This window comes from Nelusetta ayraudi, unplaced genomic scaffold, assembly GCF_046127955.1.
Source record: "Nelusetta ayraudi isolate G7.1 ecotype Tasmania unplaced genomic scaffold, CSIRO-AGI_Nayr_v1 ptg000217l, whole genome shotgun sequence".
NCBI lineage: Eukaryota > Metazoa > Chordata > Actinopteri > Tetraodontiformes > Monacanthidae > Nelusetta > Nelusetta ayraudi.
The window spans coordinates 13,269-32,357 of NW_027466266.1; the positions used below are offsets into that span (position 1 = coordinate 13,269).

At 42.7% G+C, this 19,089-nt stretch overlaps 1 long non-coding RNA gene and 1 pseudogene across 1 annotated transcript in view; both read left to right on the top strand.

Moving 5' to 3' along the window:
* Positions 1-19,089, top strand: part of LOC142881779 (uncharacterized) — a 78,050-nt gene that overhangs the window by 10,912 nt on the left and 48,049 nt on the right. The gene's annotated exons all lie outside the window — the stretch shown is intronic.
* LOC142881789 (leukocyte elastase inhibitor-like) lies at positions 4,538-15,644 on the top strand (annotated as a pseudogene).

Sequence of the window (19,089 nt, forward strand, 5' to 3'; positions counted from 1 at the left end):
CCTCACTGCCAGCACTCAGTCCGTCTCCAGACTCCTCCAGCCAGGAGATCCGTCCTCTGAGATACTTTGAGGACGTGGCAGCAGCTGTGACCAAGCTGAGAGATGAAATACAACAAGTTCTGATGGAGACTCAGACAAACATCTCATGGACAGTGAGCAACGTTGATGTTCTACTGAAGGTACCAGAACCCAGGAGCAGAGAGGACTTCCTCAGATGTTCACCTCAAATCACTCTGGATCCAAACACAGTGAACAAACATCTGTTATTATCTGAGGAGAACAGAAAAGTGACATTCATGGAGGAAGTTCAGTCTTATTGTGATCATCCAGACAGATTCACTGACAGGGAGCAGGTCCTGAGTAGAGAAGGTCTGACTGGACGATGTTACTGGGAGGTGGAGTGGAGAGGGGGGGTTGGTGTAGCAGTGGCCTACAGGAACATCAGCAGAGCAGGAGGGTCAAATGGAAGTTTATTTGGATCCAATGACAAATCCTGGAGTTTATATTGTTACCCAGGTGTATATTGGTTTCGTCACAACAACATCAGGACTTACGTCTCAGGTCCTCAATCCTCCAGAGTGGGAGTGTACCTGGACCACAGAGCAGGTCTTCTGTCCTTCTACAGCGTCTCTGGAACCATGGAGCTCCTCCACAGAGTCCAGACCTCCTTCACTCAGCCACTACATGTTGGACTTCGTATTGTTGGTTTAAATTCTTCAGCTGAGTTGATGAAAGTGTGAATGAAGTCGTCAGAGAGACTCTAAGCTGAATTCTCACCTTTGATTCTTCATCTGTCTTCACGTTTGTTGCCCAGCGTCTCCGGCTGTCAATCACACGGTGGGCGGGGCCTGGACGCCACTTCCGGTTGGTGCTCCTGGTGACTGTTGTCCACCTGATGTTTGTCTCCACGGCTGCTGGCTGTTTGTGCCACGTTGTTTCTCTTCCTCTGCAGCCCATTCATCCCACAGATTAATAATGTGTCATTAGTCCACATGACAACTTTATTACTGTGGAAACACAGCTGAGGTCTGTTTCCACTCTGGACCTTTCCACCCTGACCTTTGACCTTTCAACAACTCATCCATCTGATCAACCTTCTGGCTGTTGATCCGTTTGTCAACAATCAGATGAATGCATGTAAATATTGTGAGAGAATTTTGTCTTTTGATTCTGCTTGTTGGCTCAATGTGACAATAGTCAATCAATAAGTCATGAAATATGCCATCAGTCTATATTGCACAACAATGTCAAGTCAATGATCAAGTGTTGAATTGAAGCAATAAAGCAACAAGACAATCCAGATAAAGTCTCTGCTTGTTGGCTCAATGTGACAATAGTCAATCAATAAGTCATGAAATATGCCATCAGTCTATACTGCACAACAATGTCAAGTCAATGATCAACTGTTGAATTGAAGCAATAAAGCAAAAAGAAAATCCAGATAAAGTCTCTGCTTGTTAGTAGATTTCTCTTCTGTCAAGATCTCCATGTATTCACCACAGACATTTAGAAAGTCCACACCATGAAGACAAGATCAAAGTTTCAAAAGCACATCAGTCAATGTGGGAAACAGCTGATATTTCTCTGGCATGAAGGAGGATGATGCCAAACACACGCACACACACACTCACCCTCTGACACACACACACACACACAGACACACACACACACACACACACACACACACACAGAACGGCAGATGAGTGCTGCAGTAACAGTCTGCTCCACTAGGGGGTAGCTGACTCCAGTCCTGCTGCAGCTCTGTTTCCACAGCAGCTGTTTGTTTCCTCCAGGTGTTAGTCGGGTCCCACCACAGGTGATGGAAAGTTCAGGTGACTCAACTCAACTAAACTTTATTTATAATGCACTTTAAACACAACCACAGCTGACACAAAGTGCTGTACATAAAAACATAAAAGCATAAAAACCAACAGTAAAACAATAAAAGCAATAAAACAAATACAGTCTCATGCTCACAGTTCCACGTTGTATAAATGAGGGTAAGTCATGTTAAAGGATGCTGCTGCGATTTATAGTTATTTTCCGTCAGTTGGAGTGCACCAGTCTCGTGTAAATACCGCTACTGTTGCACGTTTGTTTTATGTGAGTTTTAATTATTAATTTTAGTTTTTATTGACAATTTTCCCTTTGCGCCGATTGTGCTGTGGCAGGCTGCTATGCGGCTAGCGCAGCAGAGACAACATGGCCGACTTGCCACCTTTTTTTTTCAATATTGTTGTTTTGCTCGTTGAGGGGAACAAGAGGTGCAGAGAAAGCCAGAAGACTGTCAAATGTCCTTTATTGTCTTCTGCAGGTACGTTTCCTTCGTTGAGTGAAGGTGTTTTTGCTGTTTTGTTTTGTTTTTTCCCCACATATTCATTGCCACTTTGTCCAGTAGGTGTCACTGTTCACCCGTCCATAACAGTTTGGGAGATTGCGTTAAATAGAAGTGCTTTTTTTTTTTTTTTTTAAATCTTTTTCTCTCAGTTTTCAAGTCAGCTGTATATTGTAATATATAACAACAAATTGCACAGTTCCGTGTTGTATAAATGAGGGGGAACAAGAGGTGCAGAGAAAGCCAAAAGACTGTCAAATGTCCTTGTCTTCTGCAGTGTGGGAAATTTACTTATTTTCTGAAACTTAGTGCTAGTGGGAAAACTTTGTGGGACATTAATATCTTGAACTTACTGCTTACTATCATGCAGCCGCTGAGTATGTTATGAGAGCCACTGCCATAGCCTTACGTGTGAGAATAGAAGTCGGCGCTAGGAGGACCCCGGTCATGCCCCCGCTGGCAGAAGGAGGATAAAGGACGACACCTTTGAAGGAGGGGGCGCGCTTCTCGATCCGGAGGGAGAAGAGAACGCTCGGAGCGCTGCGCATCATTTATTCAATTGTGGCTTAATACTGAACTTTTATTAAATTGTTAACTTTGACTGTTGGCCTCGTCTCCGTCATTGCGATCAACGAATGCGGGAGGGAACCAGGGAAAGGAGGCATCTTCCCTCAACACGACCCAGAAATGAAAAGAAGTTCAGCAGTGTATGCAATTGTCAAGCAACCAGAAGATCCCACAACTCGCCTCATTCATCTGTTGCCTGGTTCCTTGAGCTTAAAAATGTTCCTTTGCTCCTTTAGCCAAAAGAGAAAGGAACTTAAAGCCACTGAAAGTTACAAAGAAACTGCAGCAACAAATTATCTCAATCAGAAGCTTCGGTGTTTCAAAGCCACACTTGGAGGGAAGATCTTGACTACAGAAAGTTATGATCAGGCAGAAAAGGCAATAGTTTGTTTCGTTCAGAAACACAGATTTAAAAATTAAATTGCCTCACTGACACGTGGCTCAAACAACATTGCCAAGGACAGTGCACTCTAGGAGTTGGATCCTGTACTAGATGGTGGCCTTCTTGGAGTTGGAGGTCGTTGCACAGGCTTCGACAGAAATATTGGATAATTGATGCCAACTCCACTGCTGCAAGAACGACAGTTACAGAATTCACAGTCTGCAGACGTTACAGAGGAAAACTTGGACAGCAGAAGATGGCAGACCTCCCTGAGGAAAGGATGTTGCCAGACAAGGCTCCTTTTACAGATGTTGGAGTGGATTATTTCGGCCCCCTGGAGGTCAAAAGAGGAAGAAGCCTTCACAAAAGGTATGGAGTGATTTTCACCTGCCTGACCAGTTGTGCTGTGCACCTGGAGGTGGCACGTAGGCTGTGTCTCAATTCAGGTTCTGCACCCTTGAGGCCAAGTGTCCTCCGTCTGAAGGAAGCGTTCTTAGACTTCCCAGCCTAGAAGGACGGACCAAACCCCGCCTCCTCGGTAACCACACGGGACGGTCTAGCCTTCGGCGTATTTCCTCGTTTTGTCACCGCCGTTCCCTCCGGCTGGCCAACCCCGGAAGTGACGTTTTTATAGCATCAAGCTAACCATTGGTTCGCCATCTAACGATGCTGTTGGATGATCAAATAAATAAAATCCTACGTTAAAAACTGGATACTTTCTGTGAAACTTCAATATTTAGGTTTATATGTCGTGTCTTAACCAGTACATGCTGCTAATTTCAGCTGACTTCCCAGGATCCCACGATGCTTTGCAGCAGCACGCAAAGCATCATGGGATACCCAAGTGCGCGAAGGATAGTAGCGGTGTATCCTTGGAATCGGCCAAAAGTAGTGCGTATTTCCGAGGGCACATTTTCAGCGTCCTAAGCACCCTCGGGAATTGGTCAAGGTGGCATTTGGGAGCGTTTCATTCATTCAGTAAAAGGCAAACTCTCTTCTCAATAAGTGGACAAAACACAAATCGTGTTCCAACCTGCATCTCCACTCTTCTGTTTGGCTTTTGTTTTCTCATGGTTTCAAGTTACACTTTTAAAACCAAAGTCTGCCAAATGAAACTGACTATCATGCCCTCAAATCAGTCAACCAGCGTGTCTAGGACAAGTCATCACCCCACACACCTAGAAAATGCAGGCTGCGGCTGATAAACCAGTCAGTCAAAGTAAAGTTTCATTAATTCTTGATTTATACTTTTGGCAGTGCCAGTTGAGTAAGCTCTGTTTACAGATATCTGTTAGTTTGGGTGTGTCACTTTGAAAGAATAAAAGCGGGTGTCTTTACTTGGAAGTTGTGCGCAGAAATCTCACAACCTTTTCCAAGATTGCAAGGCTGCAAGACGGAGAGAAAGTAAGTTTCATTCCATTAGTTTATTATCTTACTTTTTTAAAAAAGTGTTGCGTTCATCTGCATGTGACACATTTCTGACGTTTTTAAGTATGCTATGTCTATGGATTTTAAGATATTAAACTCTATACATAATTTATTTGTGGTTTCATGATTGATTTATTATTCTAATAACTTATTTCTGTAGTTTATTCTAAGGTTGTAATAATACAATCTAGAGCAGGGGTCGGCAACCTTTTGTTTACGTTTCTGAGTAAATGCACATATTTTTGGAGATGGCTTTGTGTAATCTCTCTTTTTTTTCATTCATACATTTAGCAAGGGTCCTGCCCTCACCCTTCCCTCATCTTGCACCACCATGTTTGTGAGGCAGCCCGGTGAGGACAATCCAGTCTGACTGAGGTGATTGCAACCATTCCCAGCTGTCAATGAGCCATGGTGGATGGACCAAGCAAGCCATTGGTACTCACACTGACAAATATAGTCAACTTTGAGGAACAAATTCATCTCACTTGCACGTCTTTCGTAGTTGTGAAGAGCCCACAGAGCCAGGGGGAGACTGCACAAACCTCACGCAGAAAGGCCCCCACATCCCAGGGATCAAATACACAAGCCAGTCTAAACAGCTGCATAGAAACTGAGAGAAAATAAATATATGTTAAGAGGGTTGAGTGTCTTGAATTGTGTCATGTGAGAACCAATCAACTTGTACTTGTTCAACGCTAAATCACATCCAAAGACGTCTCAAAGTGCTTTGTACAATCAGAGAAAAGGGAACAACTGGGCCCCCAGAGCAAGCAAAGTGCGACAGAGGCCAGGAAAAACTCCCCTGTGGGAAGAAACTTAGAGCAGATCCAGACTCCAGAGGGCCGTCATCTGCCTATGACCAATATTAAACAAAGATGTGTTTCTTTTATGGGAGTTACATTTTGGAATGGGCTCAGTGATGATTTGAAAATGTCGATTTTTTTTTTTTTTTTTTTTTAATATTAAAGGTCAAAATATTTCATGATCATAAGGATAAGCAATTGACTTGGGAATAATTGAAGAGGAATAATACAAAGCATATTTTGTTTTGTTGTTTGTCTTTTTCTTGTTGTCTCTGTATTACTAATATTCTGGGTAATATTATGGACTCTACAGATTGGGCAAAAATAAGTCTCGGCTACTGGCAACCTACTTCCTTTTTTGGTTTACAGAGTTGTTTTATTTTTGTTGTGAGCATATATGTTGTGCAAATTCATCATGTTGTTGACCAGGTTACATTTCATAAACGTACTATAAAACACTTATTTATCATCGGCATTTTTTCATAACATGTTAATATCTTGTTTCTCCGTTTTATTCCATCTTTATTTGCACTTCTTTTCATTCAATATTTTTACTTCTCTTTGCACTATTTTTTGTTGCTGTAATGATGCAAATTTCCCCGATGTAGGATTAATAAAGGCGCTCTATTCTATTCTATTCTATTCTATTCTACTTTTGTCCGTGGAGTGCATTTCAATCCTCTGCCCTTATTTCTTTATTCAGAGACACAATGGCAACACCGTCCCCTCTTTCCAAGGCCAACACAGCCTTCGCTCTGGACTTGTTGACAAAGCTGAGTGACGAGGACAAGACCAAGAATGTCTTCTTCTCCCCCTTCAGCATCTCGTCGGCCCTGACGATGGCGCTGCTGGGGGCCCGAGGCAACACGGCTCAACAGATGTCAGAGGTAACCCAGTCGCACACACTTGGGCTCAAGACAAGTTGTCTTTGGGTGAAGTTAGTGACTTGGTGAGTTGGTTAAGGACATGTGCCCTCAGCAATATACTGGCCTGCACAATCTCCATGCGGCACATCACCCGTTTTTATGCACCACACACCAAAAAAGGTGAGATAGATAGATTGATATATAGTGTATGCACTGTATATCTGCTGTATATCGAGCACTCAGGGGTTTCCCTTGACAACATTGTGGCAAAAGTTGGAAGCATCAGCAATGTCATTGAAATGCATTGATTCTGTGTTGTTTCTGGACTTTTCCTCCACTAACTTCGTACAGACACAAGTTTTCAAGTCTTTGTGGTTTGCATGTGTGTGTGTGTGTGTGTGTGTGTCAGACTTCAAAGGTCTAGTGTGTAAAATTGTGTCATCTAATTTGCATAATTGACCATTTGTACTTGATCACAATGGATGCTGTAGGGGAGGAAAAACGTGGGAGAGAGTTAAAAACACCTTAAATAAATATATATTTTTTAATTATATTAAATATATTTACTATAATCTATCCAATATTATTTTCATGAACATAGTATTGTTTTATATGATTGACATTTTCTGGAATTGTGTCTAAAAATGGTTGAGTTGTGTTTCAAAGCGCAGTATGGTAGATTAGTGAAGAGGTTTGGCTCGTCGGAGCCTCACGGCTGCTTTTGAGTGTCGCATATCTTTAGCTCTTAGTTTTAGCCACCTTATTTCAGATAATTGTTGTATGTGTGAGTAAAATGCAGTGATTGCCCAAGACTGCCGCGTAAGGCACGGCTTGACTCGCAACTCGTGACTACTTTGGGGCAGGGAGGAGCTCGTGGCAGCACCCGCTGCTCGCTGACAACAGCTGAGGAACAATACGTGCTTTCATGTCGGTCTCCAAAATACCAGGAAAGTCTCCAATAACACAAGGAAAAGTCAACAGATTTTTGACAAATTTGACAAAAAACAAAAAAAAGTCGCCATGGGGAGTTGGAAAGTCACCAGATTGAATGAGAAAGTCGGCAAGTTGACAACACTGCTCTGTATCAACTCTGGGCATTTTGGGGCAATGAGGGGAGCCAATAGGAGACGTGAGTGGATGTACTTGTGCCGACTTGCTCAGCCCCATTATGTTTGTTTGTGAAGCAGAAACGATATTGCAACATCAAGTGGACATGTTTAGAACAGCAGATTCTTTCATAGAAAAATTGCGGTTTTTATACTTTGCAAAATCATCTTGCAGGCCGGAAAAACCCTGGTCTGTATAAGTCTTTGTAACTCTCTTGGGGGCCCCTGCAACATCTCCCTCTGTACCTCAAGCCATCTTTGGTGGACATATGACCCTGACACAAAGACACACAGATTCTGCAAAAGAGAAAATAAGCAATCAGCCTACAGGGATGCATTTCACACCATCCACTAATACTAAATTTAAACAATGCGTGGTGGTTTTTGTCAAGACCGTGCTTCTGCAAAATCTGCGCTGTGCTGCCTCAAAGGCAAGGAAGCTCTCACATACTCACCCCCTGTAATAGTACCTTATTTCAGAGGACATCTGTTCTTTTTTTACTTAGGTATTTAGTCTCATCAACCAAAATGCTGAAAGCTTCACTTTGGGCAACTTCACGAGTTATTGAAGTGCAAACCATTTCTAGGACACAATCAATTATTTCATTTTGTGTGCCATGCCCAAGATATGTTGCATTTATTTGGCTTGTAATTTTTCTTTTGACAGTGGGATTGTGTTTGGCTAGCAGTTCCATAATAGAGAGAAAATTTCCTTTATCCTCACCTTCTGATTCTGTATGTACTCTCTGTGCTATGTTCTGCATAGCTGTGAGGAGCAGGGTTTCTCCAGCAATTTTAATGTACTCTCTATTTTCCTTCACTAATTTATTATATTTTGCATTGAAGGAGGCTGAAAGAGAGGATGTGCTTGCAGGGCACTTTTCATTCTCTGCCCATGTAAACATTGCATTAGTATGTGCTTCAGGTTTGGCATGGCCTAAAAGTCCCCCATCTTTGAATGGGTAATGGAATGGTAATGTAAATACTGTATCACCTGAGGAGGGGAGACTGAAGTGCCGGCAGGCATAACAGTAGGCAGAGTCTTTACTCTGAGAGTATTCCAGCCATTTATGTGTGTTGTACCAGTCTTTTGACAAGCCAAGCAGAAGATGGCAGACCTCCCTGAGGAAAGGATGTTGCCAGACAAGGCTCCTTTTACAGATGTTGGAGTGGATTATTTCGGCCCCCTGGAGGTCAAAAGAGGAAGAAGCCTTCACAAAAGGTATGGAGTGATTTTCACCTGCCTGACCAGTTGTGCTGTGCACCTGGAGGTGGCACGTAGGCTGTGTCTCAATTCAGGTTCTGCACCCTTGAGGCCGAGTGTCCTCCGTCTGAAGGAAGCGTTCTTAGACTTCCCAGCCTAGAAGGACGGACCAAACCCCGCCTCCTCGGTAACCACACGGGACGGTCTAGCCTTCGGCGTATGTCCTCGTTTTGTCACCGCCGTTCCCTCCGGCTGGCCAACCCCTGTGTCAACTTTGAGGTCCGATAATGGCGCCAATTTCGCTGGAGCCAACAAAGAGTTGAAACAAAATCTTGCGGAGTTGAATAATGAAAAAATCCAAGGTGTTTTAATTCAAGATGGGATTAAATGGAGTTTTAATACACCAACAGCCTCACATCAAGGTGGCATTTGGGAGCGTTTCATTCATTCAGTAAAAGGCAAACTCTCTTCTCAATAAGTGGACAAAACACAAATCGTGTTCCAACCTGCATCTCCACTCTTCTGTTTGGCTTTTGTTTTCTCATGGTTTCAAGTTACACTTTTAAAACCAAAGTCTGCCAAATGAAACTGACTATCATGCCCTCAAATCAGTCAACCAGCGTGTCTAGGACAAGTCATCACCCCACACACCTAGAAAATGCAGGCTGCGGCTGATAAACCAGTCAGTCAAAGTAAAGTTTCATTAATTCTTGATTTATACTTTTGGCAGTGCCAGTTGAGTAAGCTCTGTTTACAGATATCTGTTAGTTTGGGTGTGTCACTTTGAAAGAATAAAAGCGGGTGTCTTTACTTGGAAGTTGTGCGCAGAAATCTCACAACCTTTTCCAAGATTGCAAGGCTGCAAGACGGAGAGAAAGTAAGTTTCATTCCATTAGTTTATTATCTTACTTTTTTAAGATTTAAGATTTTTGCAAACTCCATGCCAAACTTCCAGAGGTAACACAAAACCAACCTGGGGCACAAGCGATGAACTTAAGATGGAAGCTATTACGATAAACTGGACCATGACCATGGAGGAGGAGGCTTGGCGTTTCATTTGAATATGGAATAAAACAAAAATGCAACACTCTCACGTCCTGTTAACTAAAGGTTAAGTGCACCTGGCCAGTTCTCAGTTCAATGTGCTGGTACAGGAAACACTGATCCTGCCAAGTGCTACTTGGAGCTTGGGTCGACACAGGTGTAACATGATAGCAATTTGTGTGCAAGTCCTGAACGTTGCATGACAGCTTGCTTGTAAACCAACAATTTTCAAGGAAAATTCATGGAGAAACGAGGTCCTCATGCTTAGACAGCAACCTAGCTAAAGTTTGATCAGTCAATTGACAGTTTTAATGCATTTCTGTAACAGTTGCCTTCTCTCTTCACAGGGGTTAAAAGCTAAAGATAGTCCAGATGATGTTAGCGCTGGCTTTAAGAAACTACTGAGTGAGCTGAACAAGCCAGGGGCTCCGTATGCTCTCAGTGTTGCCAACCGACTGTACGGGGAGCAGTCTTTCCATTTCCTCAAGGTGTGTGTGGCATAAGCACGCATACAAGTGTGTGAATATATATATATATGTATATATATACATATATATATATATATATATATATATATATATATATATATATATATATATATATATATGTATACATATATATGTATATATATATATACATATATATATATATATATATATATATATATATATATATATGTATATATATATATATATATATATATGTGTGTGTGTGTGTGTATATACAGCAAGTACTACGGTGAGCTGGAGTCTGTGAATTTCAAGAGCGAATTCGAAGCAGCAAGACTGAACATCAACAACTGGGTGGAGGAACAAACTCAAGGTGTTTTTTTTCTAGAAATGTATCAAATGTTTTCCTTAATTTGTGAAACATCACAACTCATCCATGTCCATGCTATCTTTCAGGAAAAATAAAGGATTTGCTGGCTAATGGTGTGTTGGATAGCACGACCAAGCTGGTGCTGGTTAATGCCCTTTACTTCAAAGGCACCTGGGAGAAGATATTTAAGGAGAGCAACACTTGCGAGGCCAAGTTCAGAATCAACAAGGTACCACCGATCAGTGAAGTGACATCTGCATATATATATAGGGAAAGGTGGTGGACAAATTCCAGTTTTCAATCTCAGGAATGGCTATCCCATCCATCACGGAGCAAACTGTCAAGAGCTTGGGGAAGCTCTTTGACGCTACCTTGAAAGACTCTGCTGCCATCCAGAAGTCTACCGAAGAGCTAGGAGGGTGGCTCACAAAGGTGGACAAGTCCGGCCTGCCTGGCAGATTCAAAGCTTGGATCTACCAGCATTCCATCTTGCCCAGAGTCTTGTGGCCTCTCCTTGTGTATCCAGTCCCAATAACAACGGTGGAATCGCTTGAAAGGAAGATCAGCAGCTTTCTGCGGAGATGGCTGGGTCTCCCTCGCAGCCTCAACAGCGCTGCCCTGTATGGGTCAAGCAACACCTTGCAGCTACCATTCAGTGGGCTTACTAAAGAATTTAAGGTGGCACTTACAAGAGAAGCCCTACAGTACAGGGATTCCAAAGACTGCAAGGTCTCATCAGCTGGGATCGAAGTGAGGACAGGAAGGAAGTAGAAGGCAGCCAAGGCAGTGGAGGTGGAGTCCTGCCTAAGGCAAAAGGCACTGGTGGGGGTCGTGGCGATCGGAAGAGCAGGCTTGGGATACTTTCCAAAGACCCAAGTCAGCCAGGCCCTGGGCAGAGACAGACACCAGCTACTCAAGGAAGAGGTCCGAGCAGGCCTGGAAGAAGAGCGAGTGGGCAGAGCAGTGGGACTCCGGCAGCAGGGAGAATGGACTAGGTGGGAGGGCACGTTGCAGCGTAAAGTCACCTGGTCTAACATCATGCACGCAGACTTCCACTGCGTCCGGTTCCTGGTGCAGGCAGTGTACGATGCCCTCCCTAGCCCAGCAAACCTCCATGTGTGGGGAAAGAGTGAGACACCTTCATGCCCCCTTTGCTCTGGAAGAGGCTCCTTAGAACATCTCCTCAGCAGCTGCCCAAAGGCCCTGGCCGATGGTCGCTACCGTTGGCGTCATGATCAGGTGCTCAAGGCAGTGGCTGAGACTATAGCCTCAGCCATCAGCAGCTGCAACAACATCGCGCTCCGAAGAAGGCAATCCCCTTCATCAAAGCAGGAGAGAGACCCCGGGCAGGTCCACCGAAAACAACAGGCCTCCTCCACACAGCTTCTGATTGGCACCTGCTCGTCGACCTGGGAAAACAGCTGAGGTTCCCCAAGCACATAGCTGCAACATCGCTCCGGCCAGACATGATCATCACCTCTGAGGCTTCGAAACGCCTGATCATGCTGGAGCTTACAGTTCCCTGGGAAGAAAGGATCGAAGAAGCCAACGAGAGGAAACAATCTAAGTACCAGGAACTAGTGGAGGAGTGCCGGGGCAGGGGCTGGAGGACATTCTATGAGCCCATAGAGGTTGGCTGCAGAGGCTTTGCAGGACGCTATCTCTGCAAAGCACTCAGCCGTTTGGGTGTTTCAGGGGCGGCCAAGAAGAGAGCCATCCAGTCCGCAAGTGAAGCTGCAGAGAAAGCCACAAGGTGGTTGTGGCTGAAAAGGGCAGACCCGTGGGTTGCTACTGGGACGCAAGTCGGGACTTGATCACCCAGGCTGGGTCGCCTGGTGGGAGGGTATCTGATGTTGCAAGACCCGAAATACCCGATGAGCCCAGGAATCACATCACTGATGATACGGTCCCAGTGCATCCATGAGATGTTTCTTTAAAGATGTATATATATATATATATATATATATATATATATATATATATATATATATATGTATATGTATATATATTGTCATAACCCGGCTCACAATATGTATATATATATATATGTGTGTGTGTGTGTGTGTGTGTGTGTGTGTGTGTGTGTGTGTGTATAAAAAGAGAGAGAAGAGAGAGATAGTTATTTTTTTTCATTTCTTGATGAACTGGCAGCGGATAGGTGATCGGCCCAGACGAGCTAAAGGCAATCAGATGGACCAGTGACAGGTGTGTCAAGGGAGCAGGGGTAGTCCCTCCCAGGCCAGCTGCCAGACAGGGGAGACAGAAGACAACATGAAGGGTGGAGGGGAAATAGGAAAAACAACTGCAGATCCCAACCGATACCCTTCAAACGCTGCAGTTTAAACCCTACGATAAACATCACTGCAAAAGGTGATTTCACATAGTTCCTTCATGTTAACATATTTTTGTATTTCCTCCTTGGAGAATGACAAGAAGCTGGTGAAGATGATGTTCCAGGAGGATAAATTTCCCTTCACCTTCATTCCTCAAGTCAACTGCCAGGTCCTAACAATTTCTTGCTATTTATGAGCCGCCAGAAATACCGATTTCTGATCAGAAAAAAAAGGAATTACAACAATCATGCTTGAAATGCTCCCTTGAACAGATCCTGGAGTTGCCTTACAAAGGAAAAGATCTCAGCATGTTCATCTTTTTACCTCAAGAAGTAGCGGACGGTACTACAGGCCTAGAGAAGGTGGGACAGAAGCTTCGACATACATTTGAAAAAATAAAATAAAATAATGAGACATTCAGAAAAGTGATAAAGTCATTCAAATATTCAAATCAACCACCAGCTGGAGAAGGAGCTGACCTATGAGAACTTCGTGGAGTGGACTCAACCGACCAGGATGGACGTTGTCGAGGTCCAGGTGAAGATGCCAAGGTTCAAGATGGAGGAGGAGTACGGACTGAAAGACGTCCTGGTCAGCATGGGGATGGTCGATGCCTTCAGTGCCTCACTGAGCGACTTCACTGGTAGGACACTTGACTTGTTCCAAACTTGAAACAAATCTTATTCTTACTTGTATGAATGTGATTTTTATTTTTGTTCTATATCAGTGGTGTTTGACTGGTGGGCCCACAATGGGTTCTAAAATGTGACAGGGGGGCTGGAGCAGGAGCAGATGGATGGAGTGTTTTGGTGACCCACCTCAAATATATCATGAGATATGTAGAAAACATAAAAGGTGGGACAGAAGCTTCGACACACATTTAAAAAAATAAAAAAATAAAAAAATAAAAACAATAATGACACAATTTCAATTGACATTTTCAATGTCAATTGAAAATTAACCAGAACAAAGTTACAACAAAATCAGTGTCTTTGAAGCCCCACGGTATTTAGCTCTTTATTGAAATGACTCTGAAAACACTGAAAAACAGATGAAATACAGCTTTTATTTGATGACTTATACGATATATATACATATATATATATATATATATATATATATATATATATATATATATGTATATATATATATATATATATATATATGTATATATATATATATATATATATATATATATATATATATATATATATATATGAATACATGTAGAGAGAGAGAGAGAGTGCGAGAGAGAGAGAGAGATGTGTGTGTATCTACACATATACTGTAGATATATAAAGAGGAAAAGGCCAAGTGAGGAGAAATAAGAACCCACAACTTGTATGAAAAAATAAGCACCTGTGGCAACCAGAAAACTAGGTCCGACAAGGCCACCCCAGGAATTGCACCTGGAGAATTAAGTTGACCTCTGCTAGATTAATTACAAAACAAAGGGAGGCACACAAGTTTATTTATTTTTTTACCAACGAAGCTTAGAGACGTGGTTCCATGCAACAACAAAAAAAATCTTTATTACAGCACTCAAATCATTTCACGATAAAATATACCATAGGGGAACAAGGGAAGAATATTCAACATAAAACCAATTAACAGACAATCACATCAATTTGACAATAACAACAGCAACAATAAACATGACAACCATAAGCAAAAAAAAAAATAAAAAATGAAATAAAGTAAATCCCTCAATCCCACAGTTCAGAATAAAAGAGAAACTAAACCTGGCTAACACGGGTGCCTCTGAGAGGTAGCTATGCCCAAACGACCCAACGTGGACAGCGGCTGCAGCGCCCGAGCGTGCCACAGCAGGAGGAAGCGGAGGGGGCAGCACAGTCACACCGATCCCAGCGTCCACCACAAAGCCTTCCATGTAGTTGGACCGTATGCGAGGTTTCGGAGCGATTTCAGCCTCGCAAAGCAGCACCCCTGCCGGCCCTATAATGCCACACAACGTTTAACAAATAATACCAGGAGTCCTACTACTAACTTTATATCAAAGCACAGTCACTCCATAATGACATGGTTGTTTTTTTGGTCAGACCATTTAAGTGAATTTGGATCGTTGTGTGTCGCAGCACAGTGGTTGAGACTCACTGGTTTAGATTATAATGCAACACATTTGTCAAATATATCTCCCTTTTTGCCTCCTCTCTGACAGGCATGTCTCCAGTCCACGGCCTGTTTATTTCAAATGTGGTCCACAAGGCAATTGTCGAGGTCAATGAGAAGGGAACAGAAGCTGCTGCTGCAACTGGTGTGATCATCAAACAACAGATGTACATACCTCCAAAAAAGTTCACTGCAGACCACCCCTTCCTGTTGTTCATTCAACACAACCCCTCCAGGAGCATTCTCTTTGCTGGCAGATGCTGCAACCCAGAGTGAGATCTGCAGCTCTGTGGGTGATTTTAATCTGTACGCTACGCCTCTTTCAGCATTGTTTTTTTTTGTTTGTTTGTTTGTTTTTTCCTTAGCGGCAGCCGGTCATTTTTTTCGCGAAATAAATACGAAACGATAGAACAAATAAAAAAAATGCTTTGAAGGCTTGTGAACGAGCCGAGGACGTGCAGACAACGCAGCGTTTGTTTACAACACAGGCAGAAGTACAGCTTCTTCTTCTTCCACTACTCTTTCCAGAAAATGAGCAACTCCGCGCATGCCCAAATGATTCATTCTGAATAAACACTTTTCTGGCAAACAACAATAAAGACATGAATTGCCCTGATTGAAAACTCATTTACTGATGCTTGACTCAATAAACTCAGTGTGTGTGCGCGTGTGTTTGTGTATATATGTATACTTTATTAGCTTAATAATAAGTGATAGGGCTTGCTGTCTTAGTCTAATAATTTTAATCAACGTTGGATAACATTGTACTCATGGGCGTGGTAGTGGGGGGGAAAATGGACCTGAGTACCCAGGGCCCCAGCAGGGAGAGGGGCCCATGAAAATCCAGAATTTCTTTTTGTGTGTGTGTGTGTGAGGTTTTTGTTTCAAATGAATTGGGCCCTTCAATTAATTGGTGTTATAAATTATTTCAAATGTATTGATAACATCAACTGAGAGAATGAACAGTCCTCCAACCATTTTGGACATTCTGGGACCGTCGACAGCATCAGTGAGCCCAGATTGAATGACTACTTGAGTGCGAGACATCATGCTGCCCAAAAAACACAAGTTGGGGTGCCAAAAGAGGAAAGAAGAGTTGTTGGTATATATATATATATATATATATATATATATGTATATATATATATATATATATATATATATATATATATATATATATATATATATACATATATATATATATATATATATATATATATATATGTATATGTATATATATATATATATATACATATATATATATATATATATATATATATATATATATTAGAGCTGTCAGTCGATTAAAAAAAAATTTATCCGATTAATCGCATGGTTTTCCATAGTTAACTCACGATTAATCGCAATTCTTTTCCCATTTTTTTTTAAATAATCATATCAACATGGGAGTAGGCAAATACTTGCTTTCTGCAAATGCAGCATGTTTATTCGTGTTGGAGCAATGACAAGTACTACTAACAAAACAAAAGATGCACAGGTTTGTGTCATTCAGTTGTGTGTGTGTGTGTGTGTGTATTTGTTTAATCTCTCTCGCACTCTGATACAATGTACTGACAAATATAACATACAAATATGAAATTAGTTTATTTTGAAAATTCACCGGATTTTCTTGTTTGTTTTTTGTTTTTTTGAGCGACTTCCTCCACAATTGACGAGGATCGCTCGCGGCTCGCGCACAAAATAGAGCAGGCGCCGAAACGACAACTGCATGGCGCGAGCCGCACGCCTGTTCGCGTCTAGTGTGAACCACCACATTGATTAACGTGGGCGCTGAATGGAAGCCCTCGGCACTTCGCTTCCACGTCCAGTGAACTGACGTTAAATGCATGGCACGATCCGCGAGGGAAGCCACACGCCTGTTCGCGCCTGGTTTGAACTACATTGATTAACATGGTAGCCGAATGGAAGCGCTCGTTACAGTAAATGCATATCACTTTTGTCCTCTCAAGACTGCCATCTGGCACTGCGGTCAAGCCAGCCAACAGTTCGGCAAAAGCGTTCGAGCGAGCAGACACTCGCTTTCTGCTTATAATAATAATAATAAACTTTTATTTGTACAGCGCTAAATCACAACCATAGGCGTCTCAAAGCGCTTTATACAATCAGAGAGAACCAACCGGGCCCCCGGAGCAAGCAAGATGCGACAGTGGCTGGGAAAAACTCCCCTGTGGGAAGAAACCTAGGGCAGAACCAGACTCCAGAGGGCCATCATCTGCCTATGAGTAGTTGGGGTGAAGTAGAAAGATAGAGGAGAGACAGAGAAAGAGAGAAAGGAGCAGAGTGAGCCAGGGTGGCAGACAGGACAGAGTGAAAAACAGATACACCAACCAGGCAAAACGGATATAAACACAAAGAATAGGAAATAATTCAAGGCTGCTGTCCATGTGAAGTGTAAGTGTCCATGCTTTGGAAGGCAAGAGCCTAGCTCGATGGACAATCTGCTGATAGGACAAGTCCAGGTCTTAAGCGTGGTGGTGGGATGAAGCGATGACAGCAAGACCCCCAGGACAGCACAATCCAGCTCCTGGCGCAGTGGTCATCACCTGCCGGGGACACAGAGACTGCGGCAGTATCATGCATATCGAGCATACTGTACAAAGTATAATGAGAGCTTGGACAGAGTGGATAGAGTATAAGATTGATTGGGTGAGGAGAGTGATAAAGGCTCCGCCTGCACAGAGCAACGATCCCTGTAACGGGAGCGAAAGATCTCCCTCCATGGCGTAAGCCTACAGCAGCTTAACTGACAGTGGATGGAGTCTAACTATAAGCTTTAAGAAAAAGGAAAGTCTTAAGTCTACTCCTAAATAAACTAACTGTGTCTGCCCCCCTCACCGAGGCTGGAAGATGGTTCCAAAATAGAGGTGCCAGGAAACTGAAACACCTACCTCCTGATCTAACTCTAGAAATTTTTGGGATAACTAAAAGACCTGAATCCTCAGAGCGAAGGGCTCTTGGAGGATGATAAAGTTCAATGAGTTCCCTAATATAAGAAGGAGCCTGAGAATGAAGAGCTTTGTAAGTTAAAACTAGAATCTTAAATTCAATTCTAAATTTGACAGGCAGCCAATGCAAGGAAGCTAAAATTGGAGTAATATGCTGCCTCCTTCTAGTTCCGGTTAACAATCGTGCCGCAGAGTTTTGGATTAACTGTAATGTCCTAAGGGATGAATTTGGGCATCCTGCTAGTACCGAGTTACAGTAATCTAGCCTAGACGTTGTGGTGAATTCTTCTGGTGGATTCAGGTGATGTAGATGTTGAAGGAGTCTTCACTGACACAGACTTAGTTGGATAAAAACTGGTTTATTTCAAAGAAGTCAAGAGTCAGACAGGCACCATGGAAAGCCTGTGGAGGTCTCTGGGCCAGATGTGAGCAACTCCAATGATGCTTTGTTCGCATCACCTTTTATGCCTCCCAACAAGAAGAGGAGGAAGATCCAGGATATGGGGGGGATGTATGCATTCATAGTTACACCCCTAATGACCATCTGGTTTCAATCAAATAACAGTGGTAATAACAAAAACCATACATGGACAATAATTCCCCTTTTTGGGAGGAAGGCAGCAGCGGGTTCAGATTGAGTTCACATTCTGCCATATATCAAATGGTGTCATATGCATAGGAAGGCAGCAGCAGTTTCAGATACTACATATTTCCCCCCTTCGAGACTTCATAAAGTCTGGAAACAAACAGAAGATACCCACACATGATATATGTATAGCAAAGGATGTAAGTACAAATACAAAGTACAAACTTGATGAGGTAATTGTCACCTCATATATCATAATGATTATGAGCAACACTGTAAATTTGTAGAGTGTGAGAGCGAAAAACCTATCGGACAGCTATCTTTCAATCAAAGCCATCAAAACCTTCTAGATAGGAAAATTCTCTCACGGCCCCTCTGTCCTAGGCGACCACCTTACGGCCCTCCAAATCAATTCTGTAGAGAAAACCGCATTCAGGGAAAAGTTTGGCAAACACACACATGAGAAACTCAAAAACAAAATCAAAAACATCCAGGGCTTGGCTGGTCATCCCATCGGACC